Below are 17,989 nucleotides of genomic sequence, written 5' to 3'. Positions count from 1 at the left end.
TGACCATCGTGATTGGGCATAAAAATAAGCTAGGTCTCTTGGAAAACTCAACATTGCTACGTATCTATGGTGTAGTGGGTATCACGTCCGCTTCAGACGCGGAAGGTTCCAAGATCGAGCCCATGTTAGATACATATTTTGACCATCGTGATTGGGCATAAAAATAAGCTAGGTCTCTTGGAAAACTCTTTATAACTACGTATCTATGGTGTAGTGGTTATCACGTCCGCTTCACAAGCGGAAGGTCCCAGGTTCGAGCCCTGGTAGATACATATTTTGACCATCGTGATTGGGCATAAAATCAAGCTAGGTCTATTGGAAAACTCAGCATTACTACGTATCTATGGTGTAGTGGTTATCACGTCCGCCTAACTCGCGGTAGGTCCCAGGTTCGAGCCCTGATAGATACATATTTTGACCATCGTGATTGGGCATAAAAATAAGCTAGGTCTCTTGGAAAACTCTTTATTACTACGTATCTATGGTGTAGTGGTTATCACGTCCGCTTCACAAGCGGAAGATCCCAAGTTTGGGCCCTGGTAGATACATATTTTGACCATCGTGATTAGGCATAAAAATAAGCTAGGTCTCTTGGAAAACTCAGTATTACTAAGTATCTATGGTGTAGTGGTTATCACGTCCGCCTAACACGCGGAAGGTCCCAGGTTCGAACCCTGGTAGATACATATTTTGTCCATCGTGATTGGGCATAAAAATAAGCTATGTCTCTTGGAAAACTCAGTATTACTAAGTATCTATGGTGTAGTGGTTATCACGTCCGCTTCACACGCGGAAGGTTCCAAGATCGAGCCCATGTTAGATACATATTTTGACCATCGTGATTGGGCATAAAATCAAGCTAGGTCTCTTGGAAAACTCAGCATTACTACGTATCTATGGTGTAGTGGTTATCATGTCCGCTTCACAAGCGGAAGGTCCCAAGTTCGGGCCCTGGTAGATACATATTTTGACCATCGTGATTGGGCATAAAAATAAGCTAGGTCTCTTGGAAAACTCAGTATTACTAAGTATCTATGGTGTAGTGGGTATCACGTCCGCTTCACACGCGGAAGGTTCCAAGACCGAGCCTATGTTAGATACATATTTTGACCATCGTGATTGGGCATAAAAATAAGCTAGGTCTCTTGGAAAACTCAACATTGCTACGTATCTATGGTGTAGTGGGTATCACGTCCGCTTCAGACGCGGAAGTTTCCAAGATCGAGCCCATGTTAGATACATATTTTGACCATCGTGATTGGGCATAAAAATAAGCTAGGTCTCTTGGAAAACTCTTTATTACTACGTATCTATGGTGTAGTGGTTATCACGTCCGCTTCACAAGCGGAAGGTCCCAGGTTAGAGCCCTGGTAGATACATATTTTGACCATCGTGATTGGGCATAAAATCAAGCTAGGTCTATTGGAAAACTCAGCATTACTACGTATCTATGGTGTAGTGGTTATCACGTCCGCCTAACACGCGGAAGGTCCCAGGTTCGAGCCCTGATAGATACAATTTTGACCATCGTGATTGGGCATAAAAATAAGCTAGGTCTCTTGGAAAACTCTTTATTACTACATATCTATGGTGTAGTGGTTATCACGTCCGCTTCACAAGCGGAAGGTCCCAGGTTCGAACCCTGGTAGATGCATATTTTGACCATCGTGATTGGGCATAAAATCAAGCTAGGTCTATTGGAAAACTCAGCATTACTACGTATCTATGGTGTAGTGGTTATCACGTCCGCTTCACAAGCGGAAGGTCCAAGGTTCGAGCCCTGGTAGATACATATTTTGACCATCGTGATTGGGCATAAAAATAAGCTAGGTCTCTTGGAAAACTCAGTATTACTAAGTATCTATGGTGTAGTGGTTATCACGTCCGCTTCACACGCGGAAGGTCCCAGGTTCGAACCCTGGTAGATACATATTTTGACCATCGTGATTGGGCATAAAATCAAGCTAGGTCTATTGGAAAACTCAGCATTACTACGTATCTATGGTGTAGTGGTTATCACGTCCGCTTCACAAGCGGAAGGTCCAAGGTTCGAGCCCTGGTAGATACATATTTTGACCATCGTGATTGGGCATAAAAATAAGCTAGGTCTCTTGGAAAACTCAGTATTACTAAGTATCTATGGTGTAGTGGTTATCACGTCCGCTTCACACGCGGAAGGTTCCAAGATCGAGCCCATGTTAGATAAATATTTTGACCATCGTGATTGGGCATAAAATCAAGTTAGGTCTCTTGGAAAACTCAGCATTACTACGTATCTATGGTGTAGTGGTTATCATGTCCGCTTCACAAGCGGAAGGTTCCAAGTTCGGGCCCTGGTAGATACATATTTTGACCATCGTGATTGGGCATAAAAATAAGCTAGGTCTCTTGGAAAACTCAGCATTACTACGTATCTATGGTGTAGTGGTTATCACGTCCGCCTAACACGCGGAAGGTCCCAGGTTCGAGCCCTGATAGATACATATTTTGACCATCGTGATTGGGCATAAAAATAAGCTAGGTCTCTTGGAAAACTCTTTATTACTACATATCTATGGTGTAGTGGTTATCACGTCCGCTTCACAAGCGGAAGGTCCCAGGTTCGAACCCTGGTAGATACATATTTTGACCATCGTGATTGGGCATAAAATCAAGCTAGGTCTATTGGAAAACTCAGCATTACTACGTATCTATGGTGTAGTGGTTATCACGTCCGCCTAACTCGCGGTAGGTCCCAGGTTCGAGCCCTGATAGATACATATTTTGACCATCGTGATTGGGCATAAAAATAAGCTAGGTCTCTTGGAAAACTCTTTATTACTACGTATCTATGGTGTAGTGGTTATCACGTCCGCTTCACAAGCGGAAGATCCCAAGTTTGGGCCCTGGTAGATACATATTTTGACCATCGTGATTAGGCATAAAAATAAGCTAGGTCTCTTGGAAAACTCAGTATTACTAAGTATCTATGGTGTAGTGGTTATCACGTCCGCCTAACACGCGGAAGGTCCCAGGTTCGAACCCTGGTAGATACATATTTTGTCCATCGTGATTGGGCATAAAAATAAGCTATGTCTCTTGGAAAACTCAGTATTACTAAGTATCTATGGTGTAGTGGTTATCACGTCCGCTTCACACGCGGAAGGTTCCAAGATCGAGCCCATGTTAGATACATATTTTGACCATCGTGATTGGGCATAAAATCAAGCTAGGTCTCTTGGAAAACTCAGCATTACTACGTATCTATGGTGTAGTGGTTATCATGTCCGCTTCACAAGCGGAAGGTCCCAAGTTCGGGCCCTGGTAGATACATATTTTGACCATCGTGATTGGGCATAAAAATAAGCTAGGTCTCTTGGAAAACTCAGTATTACTAAGTATCTATGGTGTAGTGGGTATCACGTCCGCTTCACACGCGGAAGGTTCCAAGACCGAGCCTATGTTAGATACATATTTTGACCATCGTGATTGGGCATAAAAATAAGCTAGGTCTCTTGGAAAACTCAACATTGCTACGTATCTATGGTGTAGTGGGTATCACGTCCGCTTCAGACGCGGAAGTTTCCAAGATCGAGCCCATGTTAGATACATATTTTGACCATCGTGATTGGGCATAAAAATAAGCTAGGTCTCTTGGAAAACTCTTTATTACTACGTATCTATGGTGTAGTGGTTATCACGTCCGCTTCACAAGCGGAAGGTCCCAGGTTAGAGCCCTGGTAGATACATATTTTGACCATCGTGATTGGGCATAAAATCAAGCTAGGTCTATTGGAAAACTCAGCATTACTACGTATCTATGGTGTAGTGGTTATCACGTCCGCCTAACACGCGGAAGGTCCCAGGTTCGAGCCCTGATAGATACAATTTTGACCATCGTGATTGGGCATAAAAATAAGCTAGGTCTCTTGGAAAACTCTTTATTACTACATATCTATGGTGTAGTGGTTATCACGTCCGCTTCACAAGCGGAAGGTCCCAGGTTCGAACCCTGGTAGATGCATATTTTGACCATCGTGATTGGGCATAAAATCAAGCTAGGTCTATTGGAAAACTCAGCATTACTACGTATCTATGGTGTAGTGGTTATCACGTCCGCTTCACAAGCGGAAGGTCCAAGGTTCGAGCCCTGGTAGATACATATTTTGACCATCGTGATTGGGCATAAAAATAAGCTAGGTCTCTTGGAAAACTCAGTATTACTAAGTATCTATGGTGTAGTGGTTATCACGTCCGCTTCACACGCGGAAGGTCCCAGGTTCGAACCCTGGTAGATACATATTTTGACCATCGTGATTGGGCATAAAATCAAGCTAGGTCTATTGGAAAACTCAGCATTACTACGTATCTATGGTGTAGTGGTTATCACGTCCGCTTCACAAGCGGAAGGTCCAAGGTTCGAGCCCTGGTAGATACATATTTTGACCATCGTGATTGGGCATAAAAATAAGCTAGGTCTCTTGGAAAACTCAGTATTACTAAGTATCTATGGTGTAGTGGTTATCACGTCCGCTTCACACGCGGAAGGTTCCAAGATCGAGCCCATGTTAGATAAATATTTTGACCATCGTGATTGGGCATAAAATCAAGTTAGGTCTCTTGGAAAACTCAGCATTACTACGTATCTATGGTGTAGTGGTTATCATGTCCGCTTCACAAGCGGAAGGTTCCAAGTTCGGGCCCTGGTAGATACATATTTTGACCATCGTGATTGGGCATAAAAATAAGCTAGGTCTCTTGGAAAACTCAGCATTACTACGTATCTATGGTGTAGTGGTTATCACGTCCGCCTAACACGCGGAAGGTCCCAGGTTCGAGCCCTGATAGATACATATTTTGACCATCGTGATTGGGCATAAAAATAAGCTAGGTCTCTTGGAAAACTCTTTATTACTACATATCTATGGTGTAGTGGTTATCACGTCCGCTTCACAAGCGGAAGGTCCCAGGTTCGAACCCTGGTAGATACATATTTTGACCATCGTGATTGGGCATAAAATCAAGCTAGGTCTATTGGAAAACTCAGCATTACTACGTATCTATGGTGTAGTGGTTATCACGTCCGCTTCACAAGCGGAAGGTCCAAGGTTCGAGCCCTGGTAGATACATATTTTGACCATCGTGATTGGGCATAAAAATAAGCTAGGTCTCTTGGAAAACTCAGTATTACTAAGTATCTATGGTGTAGTGGTTATCACGTCCGCTTCACACGCGGAAGGTTCCAAGATCGAGCCCATGTTAGATACATATTTTGACCATCGTGATTGGGCATAAAATCAAGTTAGGTCTCTTGGAAAACTCAGCATTACTACGTATCTATGGTGTAGTGGTTATCATGTCCGCTTCACAAGCGGAAGGTTCCAAGTTCGGGCCCTGGTAGATACATATTTTGACCATCGTGATTGGGCATAAAAATAAGCTAGGTCTCTTGGAAAACTCAGTATTACTAAGTATCTATGGTGTAGTGGTTATCACGTCCGCTTCACACGCGGAAGGTTCCAAGATCGAGCCCATGTTAGATACATATTTTGACCATCGTGATTGGGCATAAAATCAAGTTAGGTCTCTTGGAAAACTCAGCATTACTACGTATCTATGGTGTAGTGGTTATCATGTCCGCTTCACAAGCGGAAGGTTCCAAGACCGAGCCCATGTTAGATACATATTTTGACCATCGTGATTGGGCATAAAAATAAGCTAGGTCTCTTGGAAAACTCAACATTACTACGTATCTATGGTGTAGTGGGTATCACGTCCGCTTCAGACGCGGAAGGTTCCAAGATCGAGCCCATGTTAGATACATATTTTGACCATCGTGATTGGGCATAAAAATAAGCTAGGTTTCTTGGAAAACTCAGCATTACTACGTGTCTATGGTGTAGTGGTTATCACGTCCGCCTAACACGCGGAAGGTCCAAGGTTCGAGCCCTGTTAGCTACATATTTTGTCAATCGTGATTGGGCAATAAAATCAAGCTAGGTCTCTTGGAAAACTCAGTATTACTACGTATCCATGGTGTAGTGGTTATCACGTCCGCTTCACAAGCGGAAGATCCCAAGTTCGGGCCCTGGTAGATACATATTTTGACCATCGTGATTAGGCATAAAAATAAGCTACGTCTCTTGGAAAACTCAGTATTACTAAGTATCTATGGTGTAGTGGTTATCACGTCCGCCTAACACGCGGAAGGTCCTAAGTTCGAGCCCTGTTAGCTACATATTTTGTCAATCGTGATTGGGCAAAAAAGTAAGCTAGGTCTCTTGGAAAACTCAGTATTACTACGTATCTATGGTGTAGTGGTTATCACGTCCGCTTCACAAGCGGAAGGTCGCAGGTTCGAGCCCTGGTAGATACATGTTTTGTCCATCGTGATTGGGCATAAAAATAAGCTAGGTCTCTTGGAAAACTCAGTATTATTAAGTATCTATGGTGTAGTGGTTATCACGTCCGCTTCACACGCGGAAGGTCCTAGGTTCGAGCCCTGTTAGCTACATGTTTTGTCAATCGTGATTGGGCAAAAAAGTAAGCTAGGTCTCTTGGAAAACTCAGTATTACTACGTATCTATGGTGTAGTGGTTATCACGTCCGCCTAACACGCGGAAGGTCCCAGGTTCGAGCCCTGGTAGATACATGTTTTGTCCATCGTGATTGGGCATAACAATAAGCTAGGTCTCTTGGAAAACTCAGTATTATTAAGTATCTATGGTGTAGTGGTTATCACGTCCGCTTCACACGCGGAAGATTCCAAGATCGAGCCCATGTTAGATACATATTTTGCCCATCGTGATTGGGCATAAAATCAAGCTAGGTCTCTTGGAAAACTCAGCATTACTACGTATCTATGGTGTAGTGGTTATCATGTCCGCTTCACAAGCGGAAGGTCCCAAGTTCGGGCCCTGGTAGATACATATTTTGACCATCGTGATTGGGCATAAAAATAAGCTAGGTCTCTTGGAAAACTCAGTATTACTACGTATCCATGGTGTAGTGGTTATCACGTCCGCTTCACAAGCGGAAGATCCCAAGTTCGGGCCCTGGTAGATACATATTTTGACCATCGTGATTAGGCATAAAAATAAGCTACGTCTCTTGGAAAACTCAGTATTACTAAGTATCTATGGTGTAGTGGTTATCACGTCCGCCTAACACGCGGAAGGTCCTAAGTTCGAGCCCTGTTAGCTACATATTTTGTCAATCGTGATTGGGCAAAAAAGTAAGCTAGGTCTCTTGGAAAACTCAGTATTACTACGTATCTATGGTGTAGTGGTTATCACGTCCGCTTCACAAGCGGAAGGTCGCAGGTTCGAGCCCTGGTAGATACATGTTTTGTCCATCGTGATTGGGCATAAAAATAAGCTAGGTCTCTTGGAAAACTCAGTATTATTAAGTATCTATGGTGTAGTGGTTATCACGTCCGCTTCACACGCGGAAGGTCCTAGGTTCGAGCCCTGTTAGCTACATGTTTTGTCAATCGTGATTGGGCAAAAAAGTAAGCTAGGTCTCTTGGAAAACTCAGTATTACTACGTATCTATGGTGTAGTGGTTATCACGTCCGCCTAACACGCGGAAGGTCCCAGGTTCGAGCCCTGGTAGATACATGTTTTGTCCATCGTGATTGGGCATAACAATAAGCTAGGTCTCTTGGAAAACTCAGTATTATTAAGTATCTATGGTGTAGTGGTTATCACGTCCGCTTCACACGCGGAAGATTCCAAGATCGAGCCCATGTTAGATACATATTTTGCCCATCGTGATTGGGCATAAAATCAAGCTAGGTCTCTTGGAAAACTCAGCATTACTACGTATCTATGGTGTAGTGGTTATCATGTCCGCTTCACAAGCGGAAGGTCCCAAGTTCGGGCCCTGGTAGATACATATTTTGACCATCGTGATTGGGCATAAAAATAAGCTAGGTCTCTTGGAAAACTCAGTATTACTAAGTATCTATGGTGTAGTGGGTATCACGTCCGCTTCACACGCGGAAGGTTCCAAGACCGAGCCCATGTTAGATACATATTTTGACCATCGTGATTGGGCATAAAAATAAGCTAGGTCTCTTGGAAAACTCAACATTATACGTATCTATGGTGTAGTGGGTATAACGTCGGCTTCAGACGCGGAAGGTTCCAAGATCGAGCCCATGTTAGCTACATATTTTGTCAATCGTGATTGGGCAAAAAAATAAGCTAGGTCTCTTGGAAAACTCAGTATTACTACGTATCTATGGTGTAGTGGTTATCACGGCCGCCTAACACGCGGAAGATTCCAGGTTCGAGCCCTGGTAGATACATGTTTTGTCCATCGTGATTGGGCAAAAAAATAAGCTAGGTCTCTTGGAAAACTCAGTATTACTACGTATCTATGGTGTAGTGGTTATAACGTCCGCCTAACACGCGGAAGGTCCCAGGTTCGAGCCCTGGTAGATACATGTTTTGTCCATCGTGATTGGGCATAAAAATAAGCTAGGTCTCTTGGAAAACTCAGTATTACTAAGTATCTATGGTGTAGTGGTTATCACGTCCGCTTCACACGCGGAAGGTTCCAAGATCGAGCCCATGTTAGATACATATTTTGACCATCGTGATTGGGCATAAAATCAAGCTAGGTCTCTTGGAAAACTCGGCATTACTACGTATCTATGGTGTTAGTGGTTATCACGTCCGCTTCACAAGCGGAAGGTCCCAGGTTCGAGACCTGGTAGATACATATTTTGACCATCGTGATTGGGCATAAAAATAAGCTAGGTCTCTTGGAAAACTCTGTATTACTAAGTATCTATGGTGTAGTGGTTATCACGTCCGCTTCACACGCGGAAGGTTCCAAGATCGAGCCCATGTTAGATACATATTTTGACCATCGTGATTGGGCATAAAATCAAGCTAGGTCTATTGGAAAACTCAGCATTACTACGTATCTATGGTGTAGTGGTTATCACGTCCGCTTCACAAGCGGAAGGTCGCAGGTTCGAGCCCTGATAGATACATATTTTGACCATCGGGATTGGGCATAAAAATAAGCTAGGTCTCTTGGAAAACTCAGTATTACTAAGTATCTATGGTGTAGTGGGTATCACGTCCGCTTCACACGCGGAAGGTTCCAAGATCGAGCCCATGTTAGATAAATATTTTGACCATCGTGATTGGGCATAAAATCAAGCTAGGTCTCTTGGAAAACTCAGTATTACTACGTATCTATGTTGTAGTGGTTATCACGTCCGCTTCACAAGCGGAAGATCCCAAGTTCGGGCCCTGGTAGATACATATTTTGACCATCGTGATTAGGCATAAAAATAAGCTAGGTCTCTTGGAAAACTCCGTATTACTAAGTATCTATGGGGTAGTGGTTATCACGTCCGCCTAACACGCGGAAGGTCCTAGGTTCGAGCCCTGTTAGCTACATATTTTGTCAATCGTGATTGGGCAAAAAAATAAGCTAGGTCTCTTGGAAAACTCAGTATTACTACGTATCTATGGTGTAGTGGTTATCACGTCCGCCTAACACGCGGAAGATCCCAGGTTCGAGCCCTGGTAGATACCAGTTTTGTCCATCGTGATTGGGCATAAAAATAAGCTAGGTCTCTTGGAAAACTCAGTATTGCTAAGTATCTATGGTGTAGTGATTATCACGTCCGCTTCACACGCGGAAGGTTCCAAGATCGAGCCCATGTTAGATACATATTTTGACCATCGTGATTGGGCATAAAATCAAGCTAGGTCTCTTGGAAAACTCAGCATTACTACGTATCTATGGTGTACTGGTTATCATGTCCGCTTCACAAGCGGAAGGTCCCAAGTTCGGGCCCTGGTAGATACATATTTTGACCATCGTGATTGGGCATAAAAATAAGCTAGGTCTCTTGGAAAACTCAGTATTACTAAGTATCTATGGTGTAGTGGGTATCACGTCCGCTTCACACGCGGAAGGTTCCAAGACCGAGCCCATGTTAGATACATATTTTGACCATCGTGATTGGGCATAAAAATAAGCTAGGTCTCTTGGAAAACTCAACATTATACGTATCTATGGTGTAGTGGGTATAACGTCGGCTTCAGACGCGGAAGGTTCCAAGATCGAGCCCATGTTAGCTACATATTTTGTCAATCGTGATTGGGCAAAAAAATAAGCTAGGTCTCTTGGAAAACTCAGTATTACTACGTATCTATGGTGTAGTGGTTATCACGTCCGCCTAACACGCGGAAGATCCCAGGTTCGAGCCCTGGTAGATACATGTTTTGTCCATCGTGATTGGGCAAAAAAATAAGCTAGGTCTCTTGGAAAACTCAGTATTACTACGTATCTATGGTGTAGTGGTTATAACGTCCGCCTAACACGCGGAAGGTCCCAGGTTCGAGCCCTGGTAGATACATGTTTTGTCCATCGTGATTGGGCATAAAAATAAGCTAGGTCTCTTGGAAAACTCAGTATTACTAAGTATCTATGGTGTAGTGGTTATCACGTCCGCTTCACACGCGGAAGGTTCCAAGATCGAGCCCATGTTAGATACATATTTTGACCATCGTGATTGGGCATAAAATCAAGCTAGGTCTCTTGGAAAACTCGGCATTACTACGTATCTATGGTGTAGTGGTTATCACGTCCGCTTCACAAGCGGAAGGTCCCAGGTTCGAGACCTGGTAGATACATATTTTGACCATCGTGATTGGGCATAAAAATAAGCTAGGTCTCTTGGAAAACTCTGTATTACTAAGTATCTATGGTGTAGTGGTTATCACGTCCGCTTCACACGCGGAAGGTTCCAAGATCGAGCCCATGTTAGATACATATTTTGACCATCGTGATTGGGCATAAAATCAAGCTAGGTCTATTGGAAAACTCAGCATTACTACCTATCTATGGTGTAGTGGTTATCACGTCCGCTTCACAAGCGGAAGGTCGCAGGTTCGAGCCCTGATAGATACATATTTTGACCATCGGGATTGGGCATAAAAATAAGCTAGGTCTCTTGGAAAACTCAGTATTACTAAGTATCTATGGTGTAGTGGGTATCACGTCCGCTTCACACGCGGAAGGTTCCAAGATCGAGCCCATGTTAGATAAATATTTTGACCATCGTGATTGGGCATAAAATCAAGCTAGGTCTCTTGGAAAACTCAGTATTACTACGTATCTATGTTGTAGTGGTTATCACGTCCGCTTCACAAGCGGAAGATCCCAAGTTCGGGCCCTGGTAGATACATATTTTGACCATCGTGATTAGGCATAAAAATAAGCTAGGTCTCTTGGAAAACTCCGTATTACTAAGTATCTATGGGGTAGTGGTTATCACGTCCGCCTAACACGCGGAAGGTCCTAGGTTCGAGCCCTGTTAGCTACATATTTTGTCAATCGTGATTGGGCAAAAAAATAAGCTAGGTCTCTTGGAAAACTCAGTATTACTACGTATCTATGGTGTAGTGGTTATCACGTCCGCCTAACACGCGGAAGATCCCAGGTTCGAGCCCTGGTAGATACCAGTTTTGTCCATCGTGATTGGGCATAAAAATAAGCTAGGTCTCTTGGAAAACTCAGTATTGCTAAGTATCTATGGTGTAGTGATTATCACGTCCGCTTCACACGCGGAAGGTTCCAAGATCGAGCCCATGTTAGATACATATTTTGACCATCGTGATTGGGCATAAAATCAAGCTAGGTCTCTTGGAAAACTCAGCATTACTACGTATCTATGGTGTACTGGTTATCATGTCCGCTTCACAAGCGGAAGGTCCCAAGTTCGGGCCCTGGTAGATACATATTTTGACCATCGTGATTGGGCATAAAAATAAGCTAGGTCTCTTGGAAAACTCAGTATTACTAAGTATCTATGGTGTAGTGGGTATCACGTCCGCTTCACACGCGGAAGGTTCCAAGACCGAGCCCATGTTAGATACATATTTTGACCATCGTGATTGGGCATAAAAATAAGCTAGGTCTCTTGGAAAACTCAGTATTACTACGTATCTATGGTGTAGTGGGTATTACGTCCGCTTCAGACGCGGAAGGTTCCAAAATCGAGCCCATGTTAGATACATATTTTGACCATCGTGATTGGGCATAAAAATAAGCTAGGTCTCTTGGAAAACTCAGCATTACAACGTATCTATGGTGTAGTGGTTATCACGTCCGCCTAACACGCGGAAGGTCCTAGGTTCGAGCCCTGATAGCTACATATTTTGTCAATCGTGATTGGGCAAAAAATAAGCTAGGTCTCTTGGAAAACTCAGTATTACTACGTATCTATGGTGTAGTGGTTATAACGTCCGCCTAACACGCGGAAGGTCCCAGGTTCGAGCCCTGGTAGATACATGTTTTGTCCATCGTGATTGGGCATAAAAATAAGCTAGGTCTCTTGGAAAACTCAGTATTACTAGGTATCTATGGTGTAGTGGTTATCACGTCCGCTTCACACGCGGAAGGTTCCAAGATCGAGCCCATGTTAGATACATATTTTGACCATCGTGATTGGGCATAAAATCAAGCTAGGTCTCTTGGAAAACTCAGCATTACTACGTATCTATGGTGTAGCGGTTATCACGTCCGCTTCACAAGGGGAAGGTCCCAGGTTCGAGACCTGGTAGATACATATTTTGACCATCGTGATTGGGCATAAAAATAAGCTAGGTCTCTTGGAAAACTCTGTATTACTAAGTATCTATGGTGTAGTGGTTATCACGTCCGCTTCACACGCGGAAGGTTCCAAGATCGAGCCCATGTTAGATACATATTTTGACCATCGTGATTGGGCATAAAATCAAGCTAGGTCTATTGGAAAACTCAGCATTACTTAGTAACTATGGTGTAGTGGCTATCACGTCCGCTTCACAAGCGGAAGGTCGCAGGTTCGAGCCCTGGTAGATACATATTTTGACCATCGTGATTGGGCATAAAAATAAGCTAGATCTCTTGGAAAACTCAGTATTACTAAGTATCTATGGTGTAGTGGTTGTCACGTCCGCCTAACACGCGGAAGGTCCTAGGTTCGAGCCCTGTTAGCTACATATTTTGTCAATCGTGATTGGGCAAAAAAATAAGCTAGGTCTCTTGGAAAACTCAGTATTACTACGTATCTATGGTGTAGTGGTTATCACGTCCGCCTAACACGCGGAAGGTCCCAGGTTTGAGCCCTGGTAGATACATGTTTTGTCCATCGTGATTGGGCATAAAAATAAGCTAGGTCTCTTGGAAATCTCAGTATTACTAAGTATCTATGGTGTAGTGGTTATCACGTCCGCTTCACAAGCGGAAGGTTCCAAGATCGAGCCCATGTTAGATACATATTTTGACCATCGTGATTGGGCATAAAATCAAGCTAGGTCTCTTGGAAAACTCAGCATTACTACGTATCTATGGTGTAGTGGTTACCATGTCCGCTTCACAAGCGGAAGGTCCCAAGTTCGGGCCCTGGTAGATACATATTTTGACCATCGTGATTGGGCATAAAAATAAGCTAGGTCTCTTGGAAAACTCAGTATTACTAAGTATCTATGGTGTAGTGGGTATCACGTACGCTTCACACGCGGAAGGTTCCAAGACCGAACCCATGTTCGATACATATTTTGACCATCGTGATTGGGCATAAAAATAAGCTAGGTCTCTTGGAAAACTCAACATTACTACGTATCTATGGTGTAGTGGGTATCACGTCCGCTTCAGATGTGGAAGGTTCCAAGATCGAGCCCATGTTAGATACATATTTTGACCATCGTGATTGGGCATAAAAATAAGCTAGGTCTCTTGGAAAACTCAGCATTACTACGTATCTATGGTGTAGTGGTTATCACGTCCTCCTAACACGCGGAAGGTCCTAGGTTCGAGCCCTGTTAGCTTCATATTTTGTCAATCGTTATTGGGCAAAAAAATAAGCTAGGTCTCTTGGAAAACTCAGTATTACTACGTAGCTATGGTGTAGTGGTTATCAAATCCGCCAAACACGCGGAAGATCCCAGGTTCGAGCCCTGGTAGATACATGTTTTGTCCATCGTGATTGGGCATAAAAATAAGCTAGGTCTCTTGGAAAACTCAGTATTGCTAAGTATCTATGGTGTAGTGGTTATCACGTCCGCCTAACACGCGGAAGATCCCAGGTTCGAGCCCTGGTAGATACATGTTTTGTCCATCGTGATTGGGCAAAAAAATAAGCTAGGTCTCTTGGAAAACTCAGTATTACTACGTATCTATGGTGTAGTGGTTATAACGTCCGCCTAACACGCGGAAGGTCCCAGGTTCGAGCCCTGGTAGATACATGTTTTGTCCATCGTGATTGGGCATAAAAATAAGCTAGGTCTCTTGGAAAACTCAGTATTATTAAGTATCTATGGTGTAGTGGTTATCACGTCCGCTTCACACGCGGAAGGTTCCAAGATCGAGCCCATGTTAGATACATATTTTGACCATCGTGATTGGGCATAAAATCAAGCTAGGTCTCTTGGAAAACTCGGCATTACTACGTATCTATGGTGTAGTGGTTATCACGTCCGCTTCACAAGCGGAAGGTCCCAGGTTCGAGACCTGGTAGATACATATTTTGACCATCGTGATTGGGCATAAAAATAAGCTAGGTCTCTTGGAAAACTCTGTATTACTAAGTATCTATGGTGTAGTGGTTATCACGTCCGCTTCACACGCGGAAGGTTCCAAGATCGAGCCCATGTTAGATACATATTTTGACCATCGTGATTGGGCATAAAATCAAGCTAGGTCTATTGGAAAACTCAGCATTACTACGTATCTATGGTGTAGTGGTTATCACGTCCGCTTCACAAGCGGAAGGTCGCAGGTTCGAGCCCTGATAGATACATATTTTGACCATCGGGATTGGGCATAAAAATAAGCTAGGTCTCTTGGAAAACTCAGTATTACTAAGTATCTATGGTGTAGTGGGTATCACGTCCGCTTCACACGCGGAAGGTTCCAAGATCGAGCCCATGTTAGATAAATATTTTGACCATCGTGATTGGGCATAAAATCAAGCTAGGTCTCTTGGAAAACTCAGTATTACTACGTATCTATGTTGTAGTGGTTATCACGTCCGCTTCACAAGCGGAAGATCCCAAGTTCGGGCCCTGGTAGATACATATTTTGACCATCGTGATTAGGCATAAAAATAAGCTAGGTCTCTTGGAAAACTCCGTATTACTAAGTATCTATGGGGTAGTGGTTATCACGTCCGCCTAACACGCGGAAGGTCCTAGGTTCGAGCCCTGTTAGCTACATATTTTGTCAATCGTGATTGGGCAAAAAAATAAGCTAGGTCTCTTGGAAAACTCAGTATTACTACGTATCTATGGTGTAGTGGTTATCACGTCCGCCTAACACGCGGAAGATCCCAGGTTCGAGCCCTGGTAGATACCAGTTTTGTCCATCGTGATTGGGCATAAAAATAAGCTAGGTCTCTTGGAAAACTCAGTATTGCTAAGTATCTATGGTGTAGTGATTATCACGTCCGCTTCACACGCGGAAGGTTCCAAGATCGAGCCCATGTTAGATACATATTTTGACCATCGTGATTGGGCATAAAATCAAGCTAGGTCTCTTGGAAAACTCAGCATTACTACGTATCTATGGTGTACTGGTTATCATGTCCGCTTCACAAGCGGAAGGTCCCAAGTTCGGGCCCTGGTAGATACATATTTTGACCATCGTGATTGGGCATAAAAATAAGCTAGGTCTCTTGGAAAACTCAGTATTACTAAGTATCTATGGTGTAGTGGGTATCACGTCCGCTTCACACGCGGAAGGTTCCAAGACCGAGCCCATGTTAGATACATATTTTGACCATCGTGATTGGGCATAAAAATAAGCTAGGTCTCTTGGAAAACTCAACATTATACGTATCTATGGTGTAGTGGGTATAACGTCGGCTTCAGACGCGGAAGGTTCCAAGATCGAGCCCATGTTAGCTACATATTTTGTCAATCGTGATTGGGCAAAAAAATAAGCTAGGTCTCTTGGAAAACTCAGTATTACTACGTATCTATGGTGTAGTGGTTATCACGTCCGCCTAACACGCGGAAGATCCCAGGTTCGAGCCCTGGTAGATACATGTTTTGTCCATCGTGATTGGGCAAAAAAATAAGCTAGGTCTCTTGGAAAACTCAGTATTACTACGTATCTATGGTGTAGTGGTTATAACGTCCGCCTAACACGCGGAAGGTCCCAGGTTCGAGCCCTGGTAGATACATGTTTTGTCCATCGTGATTGGGCATAAAAATAAGCTAGGTCTCTTGGAAAACTCAGTATTACTAAGTATCTATGGTGTAGTGGTTATCACGTCCGCTTCACACGCGGAAGGTTCCAAGATCGAGCCCATGTTAGATACATATTTTGACCATCGTGATTGGGCATAAAATCAAGCTAGGTCTCTTGGAAAACTCAGCATTACTACGTATCTATGGTGTACTGGTTATCATGTCCGCTTCACAAGCGGAAGGTCCCAAGTTCGGGCCCTGGTAGATACATATTTTGACCATCGTGATTGGGCATAAAAATAAGCTAGGTCTCTTGGAAAACTCAGTATTACTAAGTATCTATGGTGTAGTGGGTATCACGTCCGCTTCACACGCGGAAGGTTCCAAGACCGAGCCCATGTTAGATACATATTTTGACCATCGTGATTGGGCATAAAAATAAGCTAGGTCTCTTGGAAAACTCAACATTATACGTATCTATGGTGTAGTGGGTATAACGTCGGCTTCAGACGCGGAAGGTTCCAAGATCGAGCCCAGGTTAGCTACATATTTTGTCAATCGTGATTGGGCAAAAAAATAAGCTAGGTCTCTTGGAAAACTCAGTATTACTACGTATCTATGGTGTAGTGGTTATCACGTCCGCCTAACACGCGGAAGATCCCAGGTTCGAGCCCTGGTAGATACATGTTTTGTCCATCGTGATTGGGCAAAAAAATAAGCTAGGTCTCTTGGAAAACTCAGTATTACTACGTATCTATGGTGTAGTGGTTATAACGTCCGCCTAACACGCGGAAGGTCCCAGGTTCGAGCCCTGGTAGATACATGTTTTGTCCATCGTGATTGGGCATAAAAATAAGCTAGGTCTCTTGGAAAACTCAGTATTACTAAGTATCTATGGTGTAGTGGTTATCACGTCCGCTTCACACGCGGAAGGTTCCAAGATCGAGCCCATGTTAGATACATATTTTGACCATCGTGATTGGGCATAAAATCAAGCTAGGTCTCTTGGAAAACTCGGCATTACTACGTATCTATGGTGTAGTGGTTATCACGTCCGCTTCACAAGCGGAAGGTCCCAGGTTCGAGACCTGGTAGATACATATTTTGACCATCGTGATTGGGCATAAAAATAAGCTAGGTCTCTTGGAAAACTCTGTATTACTAAGTATCTATGGTGTAGTGGTTATCACGTCCGCTTCACACGCGGAAGGTTCCAAGATCGAGCCCATGTTAGATACATATTTTGACCATCGTGATTGGGCATAAAATCAAGCTAGGTCTATTGGAAAACTCAGCATTACTACGTATCTATGGTGTAGTGGTTATCACGTCCGCTTCACAAGCGGAAGGTCGCAGGTTCGAGCCCTGATAGATACATATTTTGACCATCGGGATTGGGCATAAAAATAAGCTAGGTCTCTTGGAAAACTCAGTATTACTAAGTATCTATGGTGTAGTGGGTATCACGTCCGCTTCACACGCGGAAGGTTCCAAGATCGAGCCCATGTTAGATAAATATTTTGACCATCGTGATTGGGCATAAAATCAAGCTAGGTCTCTTGGAAAACTCAGTATTACTACGTATCTATGTTGTAGTGGTTATCACGTCCGCTTCACAAGCGGAAGATCCCAAGTTCGGGCCCTGGTAGATACATATTTTGACCATCGTGATTAGGCATAAAAATAAGCTAGGTCTCTTGGAAAACTCCGTATTACTAAGTATCTATGGGGTAGTGGTTATCACGTCCGCCTAACACGCGGAAGGTCCTAGGTTCGAGCCCTGTTAGCTACATATTTTGTCAATC

At 43.5% G+C, this 17,989-nt stretch overlaps 57 non-coding genes across 57 annotated transcripts; all 57 read left to right on the top strand.

Moving 5' to 3' along the window:
* The first annotated feature begins 199 nt into the window (after positions 1-199).
* On the top strand, positions 200-272 carry TRNAV-CAC (transfer RNA valine (anticodon CAC)). Its single transcript has one exon. It is a non-coding gene; the product is annotated as a tRNA-Val (tRNA).
* A 341-nt stretch (positions 273-613) lies between these two features.
* On the top strand, positions 614-686 carry TRNAV-AAC (transfer RNA valine (anticodon AAC)). The gene has a single exon. It is a non-coding gene; the product is annotated as a tRNA-Val (tRNA).
* Positions 687-890: 204 nt separating this feature from the next.
* On the top strand, positions 891-963 carry TRNAV-CAC (transfer RNA valine (anticodon CAC)). The gene has a single exon. It is a non-coding gene; the product is annotated as a tRNA-Val (tRNA).
* Positions 964-1,306: 343 nt separating this feature from the next.
* Positions 1,307-1,379, top strand: TRNAV-CAC (transfer RNA valine (anticodon CAC)). Its single transcript has one exon. It is a non-coding gene; the product is annotated as a tRNA-Val (tRNA).
* A 65-nt stretch (positions 1,380-1,444) lies between these two features.
* TRNAV-AAC (transfer RNA valine (anticodon AAC)) lies at positions 1,445-1,517 on the top strand. The gene has a single exon. It is a non-coding gene; the product is annotated as a tRNA-Val (tRNA).
* Positions 1,518-1,581: 64 nt separating this feature from the next.
* TRNAV-CAC (transfer RNA valine (anticodon CAC)) lies at positions 1,582-1,654 on the top strand. The gene has a single exon. It is a non-coding gene; the product is annotated as a tRNA-Val (tRNA).
* Positions 1,655-1,719: 65 nt separating this feature from the next.
* TRNAV-CAC (transfer RNA valine (anticodon CAC)) lies at positions 1,720-1,792 on the top strand. Its single transcript has one exon. It is a non-coding gene; the product is annotated as a tRNA-Val (tRNA).
* A 65-nt stretch (positions 1,793-1,857) lies between these two features.
* On the top strand, positions 1,858-1,930 carry TRNAV-CAC (transfer RNA valine (anticodon CAC)). The gene has a single exon. It is a non-coding gene; the product is annotated as a tRNA-Val (tRNA).
* A 65-nt stretch (positions 1,931-1,995) lies between these two features.
* On the top strand, positions 1,996-2,068 carry TRNAV-CAC (transfer RNA valine (anticodon CAC)). Its single transcript has one exon. It is a non-coding gene; the product is annotated as a tRNA-Val (tRNA).
* Positions 2,069-2,272: 204 nt separating this feature from the next.
* Positions 2,273-2,345, top strand: TRNAV-CAC (transfer RNA valine (anticodon CAC)). The gene has a single exon. It is a non-coding gene; the product is annotated as a tRNA-Val (tRNA).
* Positions 2,346-2,410: 65 nt separating this feature from the next.
* Positions 2,411-2,483, top strand: TRNAV-AAC (transfer RNA valine (anticodon AAC)). Its single transcript has one exon. It is a non-coding gene; the product is annotated as a tRNA-Val (tRNA).
* A 65-nt stretch (positions 2,484-2,548) lies between these two features.
* Positions 2,549-2,621, top strand: TRNAV-CAC (transfer RNA valine (anticodon CAC)). Its single transcript has one exon. It is a non-coding gene; the product is annotated as a tRNA-Val (tRNA).
* Positions 2,622-2,962: 341 nt separating this feature from the next.
* TRNAV-AAC (transfer RNA valine (anticodon AAC)) lies at positions 2,963-3,035 on the top strand. Its single transcript has one exon. It is a non-coding gene; the product is annotated as a tRNA-Val (tRNA).
* A 204-nt stretch (positions 3,036-3,239) lies between these two features.
* TRNAV-CAC (transfer RNA valine (anticodon CAC)) lies at positions 3,240-3,312 on the top strand. Its single transcript has one exon. It is a non-coding gene; the product is annotated as a tRNA-Val (tRNA).
* Positions 3,313-3,655: 343 nt separating this feature from the next.
* Positions 3,656-3,728, top strand: TRNAV-CAC (transfer RNA valine (anticodon CAC)). Its single transcript has one exon. It is a non-coding gene; the product is annotated as a tRNA-Val (tRNA).
* Positions 3,729-3,793: 65 nt separating this feature from the next.
* Positions 3,794-3,866, top strand: TRNAV-AAC (transfer RNA valine (anticodon AAC)). Its single transcript has one exon. It is a non-coding gene; the product is annotated as a tRNA-Val (tRNA).
* Positions 3,867-3,930: 64 nt separating this feature from the next.
* Positions 3,931-4,003, top strand: TRNAV-CAC (transfer RNA valine (anticodon CAC)). The gene has a single exon. It is a non-coding gene; the product is annotated as a tRNA-Val (tRNA).
* Positions 4,004-4,068: 65 nt separating this feature from the next.
* On the top strand, positions 4,069-4,141 carry TRNAV-CAC (transfer RNA valine (anticodon CAC)). The gene has a single exon. It is a non-coding gene; the product is annotated as a tRNA-Val (tRNA).
* Positions 4,142-4,206: 65 nt separating this feature from the next.
* TRNAV-CAC (transfer RNA valine (anticodon CAC)) lies at positions 4,207-4,279 on the top strand. Its single transcript has one exon. It is a non-coding gene; the product is annotated as a tRNA-Val (tRNA).
* A 65-nt stretch (positions 4,280-4,344) lies between these two features.
* TRNAV-CAC (transfer RNA valine (anticodon CAC)) lies at positions 4,345-4,417 on the top strand. Its single transcript has one exon. It is a non-coding gene; the product is annotated as a tRNA-Val (tRNA).
* A 204-nt stretch (positions 4,418-4,621) lies between these two features.
* Positions 4,622-4,694, top strand: TRNAV-CAC (transfer RNA valine (anticodon CAC)). The gene has a single exon. It is a non-coding gene; the product is annotated as a tRNA-Val (tRNA).
* A 65-nt stretch (positions 4,695-4,759) lies between these two features.
* Positions 4,760-4,832, top strand: TRNAV-AAC (transfer RNA valine (anticodon AAC)). Its single transcript has one exon. It is a non-coding gene; the product is annotated as a tRNA-Val (tRNA).
* Positions 4,833-4,897: 65 nt separating this feature from the next.
* Positions 4,898-4,970, top strand: TRNAV-CAC (transfer RNA valine (anticodon CAC)). The gene has a single exon. It is a non-coding gene; the product is annotated as a tRNA-Val (tRNA).
* Positions 4,971-5,035: 65 nt separating this feature from the next.
* On the top strand, positions 5,036-5,108 carry TRNAV-CAC (transfer RNA valine (anticodon CAC)). The gene has a single exon. It is a non-coding gene; the product is annotated as a tRNA-Val (tRNA).
* Positions 5,109-5,312: 204 nt separating this feature from the next.
* On the top strand, positions 5,313-5,385 carry TRNAV-CAC (transfer RNA valine (anticodon CAC)). The gene has a single exon. It is a non-coding gene; the product is annotated as a tRNA-Val (tRNA).
* An 897-nt stretch (positions 5,386-6,282) lies between these two features.
* TRNAV-CAC (transfer RNA valine (anticodon CAC)) lies at positions 6,283-6,355 on the top strand. The gene has a single exon. It is a non-coding gene; the product is annotated as a tRNA-Val (tRNA).
* Positions 6,356-6,420: 65 nt separating this feature from the next.
* On the top strand, positions 6,421-6,493 carry TRNAV-CAC (transfer RNA valine (anticodon CAC)). Its single transcript has one exon. It is a non-coding gene; the product is annotated as a tRNA-Val (tRNA).
* A 65-nt stretch (positions 6,494-6,558) lies between these two features.
* On the top strand, positions 6,559-6,631 carry TRNAV-AAC (transfer RNA valine (anticodon AAC)). The gene has a single exon. It is a non-coding gene; the product is annotated as a tRNA-Val (tRNA).
* A 204-nt stretch (positions 6,632-6,835) lies between these two features.
* On the top strand, positions 6,836-6,908 carry TRNAV-CAC (transfer RNA valine (anticodon CAC)). The gene has a single exon. It is a non-coding gene; the product is annotated as a tRNA-Val (tRNA).
* Positions 6,909-7,249: 341 nt separating this feature from the next.
* TRNAV-CAC (transfer RNA valine (anticodon CAC)) lies at positions 7,250-7,322 on the top strand. Its single transcript has one exon. It is a non-coding gene; the product is annotated as a tRNA-Val (tRNA).
* Positions 7,323-7,387: 65 nt separating this feature from the next.
* TRNAV-CAC (transfer RNA valine (anticodon CAC)) lies at positions 7,388-7,460 on the top strand. Its single transcript has one exon. It is a non-coding gene; the product is annotated as a tRNA-Val (tRNA).
* Positions 7,461-7,525: 65 nt separating this feature from the next.
* Positions 7,526-7,598, top strand: TRNAV-AAC (transfer RNA valine (anticodon AAC)). Its single transcript has one exon. It is a non-coding gene; the product is annotated as a tRNA-Val (tRNA).
* A 204-nt stretch (positions 7,599-7,802) lies between these two features.
* TRNAV-CAC (transfer RNA valine (anticodon CAC)) lies at positions 7,803-7,875 on the top strand. The gene has a single exon. It is a non-coding gene; the product is annotated as a tRNA-Val (tRNA).
* Positions 7,876-8,355: 480 nt separating this feature from the next.
* On the top strand, positions 8,356-8,428 carry TRNAV-AAC (transfer RNA valine (anticodon AAC)). The gene has a single exon. It is a non-coding gene; the product is annotated as a tRNA-Val (tRNA).
* A 204-nt stretch (positions 8,429-8,632) lies between these two features.
* Positions 8,633-8,706, top strand: TRNAV-CAC (transfer RNA valine (anticodon CAC)). The gene has a single exon. It is a non-coding gene; the product is annotated as a tRNA-Val (tRNA).
* Positions 8,707-8,910: 204 nt separating this feature from the next.
* On the top strand, positions 8,911-8,983 carry TRNAV-CAC (transfer RNA valine (anticodon CAC)). Its single transcript has one exon. It is a non-coding gene; the product is annotated as a tRNA-Val (tRNA).
* Positions 8,984-9,463: 480 nt separating this feature from the next.
* On the top strand, positions 9,464-9,536 carry TRNAV-AAC (transfer RNA valine (anticodon AAC)). Its single transcript has one exon. It is a non-coding gene; the product is annotated as a tRNA-Val (tRNA).
* A 619-nt stretch (positions 9,537-10,155) lies between these two features.
* On the top strand, positions 10,156-10,228 carry TRNAV-AAC (transfer RNA valine (anticodon AAC)). The gene has a single exon. It is a non-coding gene; the product is annotated as a tRNA-Val (tRNA).
* A 65-nt stretch (positions 10,229-10,293) lies between these two features.
* Positions 10,294-10,366, top strand: TRNAV-AAC (transfer RNA valine (anticodon AAC)). The gene has a single exon. It is a non-coding gene; the product is annotated as a tRNA-Val (tRNA).
* A 204-nt stretch (positions 10,367-10,570) lies between these two features.
* Positions 10,571-10,643, top strand: TRNAV-CAC (transfer RNA valine (anticodon CAC)). Its single transcript has one exon. It is a non-coding gene; the product is annotated as a tRNA-Val (tRNA).
* A 204-nt stretch (positions 10,644-10,847) lies between these two features.
* On the top strand, positions 10,848-10,920 carry TRNAV-CAC (transfer RNA valine (anticodon CAC)). The gene has a single exon. It is a non-coding gene; the product is annotated as a tRNA-Val (tRNA).
* Positions 10,921-11,400: 480 nt separating this feature from the next.
* On the top strand, positions 11,401-11,473 carry TRNAV-AAC (transfer RNA valine (anticodon AAC)). Its single transcript has one exon. It is a non-coding gene; the product is annotated as a tRNA-Val (tRNA).
* A 757-nt stretch (positions 11,474-12,230) lies between these two features.
* TRNAV-AAC (transfer RNA valine (anticodon AAC)) lies at positions 12,231-12,303 on the top strand. Its single transcript has one exon. It is a non-coding gene; the product is annotated as a tRNA-Val (tRNA).
* Positions 12,304-12,507: 204 nt separating this feature from the next.
* Positions 12,508-12,580, top strand: TRNAV-CAC (transfer RNA valine (anticodon CAC)). Its single transcript has one exon. It is a non-coding gene; the product is annotated as a tRNA-Val (tRNA).
* A 204-nt stretch (positions 12,581-12,784) lies between these two features.
* On the top strand, positions 12,785-12,857 carry TRNAV-CAC (transfer RNA valine (anticodon CAC)). The gene has a single exon. It is a non-coding gene; the product is annotated as a tRNA-Val (tRNA).
* A 203-nt stretch (positions 12,858-13,060) lies between these two features.
* TRNAV-AAC (transfer RNA valine (anticodon AAC)) lies at positions 13,061-13,133 on the top strand. The gene has a single exon. It is a non-coding gene; the product is annotated as a tRNA-Val (tRNA).
* Positions 13,134-14,029: 896 nt separating this feature from the next.
* TRNAV-AAC (transfer RNA valine (anticodon AAC)) lies at positions 14,030-14,102 on the top strand. Its single transcript has one exon. It is a non-coding gene; the product is annotated as a tRNA-Val (tRNA).
* Positions 14,103-14,167: 65 nt separating this feature from the next.
* TRNAV-AAC (transfer RNA valine (anticodon AAC)) lies at positions 14,168-14,240 on the top strand. The gene has a single exon. It is a non-coding gene; the product is annotated as a tRNA-Val (tRNA).
* Positions 14,241-14,444: 204 nt separating this feature from the next.
* Positions 14,445-14,517, top strand: TRNAV-CAC (transfer RNA valine (anticodon CAC)). Its single transcript has one exon. It is a non-coding gene; the product is annotated as a tRNA-Val (tRNA).
* Positions 14,518-14,721: 204 nt separating this feature from the next.
* TRNAV-CAC (transfer RNA valine (anticodon CAC)) lies at positions 14,722-14,794 on the top strand. Its single transcript has one exon. It is a non-coding gene; the product is annotated as a tRNA-Val (tRNA).
* Positions 14,795-15,274: 480 nt separating this feature from the next.
* Positions 15,275-15,347, top strand: TRNAV-AAC (transfer RNA valine (anticodon AAC)). The gene has a single exon. It is a non-coding gene; the product is annotated as a tRNA-Val (tRNA).
* A 619-nt stretch (positions 15,348-15,966) lies between these two features.
* On the top strand, positions 15,967-16,039 carry TRNAV-AAC (transfer RNA valine (anticodon AAC)). The gene has a single exon. It is a non-coding gene; the product is annotated as a tRNA-Val (tRNA).
* A 65-nt stretch (positions 16,040-16,104) lies between these two features.
* Positions 16,105-16,177, top strand: TRNAV-AAC (transfer RNA valine (anticodon AAC)). Its single transcript has one exon. It is a non-coding gene; the product is annotated as a tRNA-Val (tRNA).
* Positions 16,178-16,796: 619 nt separating this feature from the next.
* Positions 16,797-16,869, top strand: TRNAV-AAC (transfer RNA valine (anticodon AAC)). Its single transcript has one exon. It is a non-coding gene; the product is annotated as a tRNA-Val (tRNA).
* Positions 16,870-16,934: 65 nt separating this feature from the next.
* TRNAV-AAC (transfer RNA valine (anticodon AAC)) lies at positions 16,935-17,007 on the top strand. The gene has a single exon. It is a non-coding gene; the product is annotated as a tRNA-Val (tRNA).
* Positions 17,008-17,211: 204 nt separating this feature from the next.
* Positions 17,212-17,284, top strand: TRNAV-CAC (transfer RNA valine (anticodon CAC)). Its single transcript has one exon. It is a non-coding gene; the product is annotated as a tRNA-Val (tRNA).
* Positions 17,285-17,488: 204 nt separating this feature from the next.
* TRNAV-CAC (transfer RNA valine (anticodon CAC)) lies at positions 17,489-17,561 on the top strand. The gene has a single exon. It is a non-coding gene; the product is annotated as a tRNA-Val (tRNA).
* The last annotated feature ends 428 nt before the right edge of the window (positions 17,562-17,989 follow it).

Source organism: Phalangium opilio, unplaced genomic scaffold (genome assembly GCF_054372755.1).
Source record: "Phalangium opilio isolate 3A_F unplaced genomic scaffold, DU_Popi_V2 ptg000094l_1, whole genome shotgun sequence".
In the NCBI taxonomy this organism is placed as follows: Eukaryota; Metazoa; Arthropoda; class Arachnida; order Opiliones; family Phalangiidae; genus Phalangium; species Phalangium opilio.
Note: the sequence above shows the minus strand (reverse complement) of the source record. Positions and strands in the feature narration are given on the sequence as shown.